This window comes from Octodon degus, unplaced genomic scaffold, assembly GCF_000260255.1.
Source record: "Octodon degus isolate 3935 unplaced genomic scaffold, OctDeg1.0 scaffold00217, whole genome shotgun sequence".
NCBI classification, from domain to species: domain Eukaryota; kingdom Metazoa; phylum Chordata; class Mammalia; order Rodentia; family Octodontidae; genus Octodon; species Octodon degus.
Genome location: NW_004524793.1, coordinates 2,459,270 through 2,459,525, shown reverse-complemented (window position 1 = coordinate 2,459,525; position 256 = coordinate 2,459,270).

The window sequence follows — 256 nt, the reverse complement described above, 5'->3', positions numbered from 1 at the left end:
GGACCTACTTAGTGTACCCTGGCCAGGCTGTGGCCTTTCTGTGAGCTGCTGGTGGCTAATCACTAAGGTATAGTTCAGGCAGAATGTGGAGTAGCAGCCATTCTCCTGTTCAGTTTAGATGGGAAGAGACTCAGAGCATAGCTTGGCTCTGTGTCTTGGTAGCACCACCACCGTGCAGTCCTTTACTCTGGCAAGACATCTTGTTGTCTCGTGAAAGGTAAGCTTCTTGTCTGATACCACTCTGTGGTGATGGACA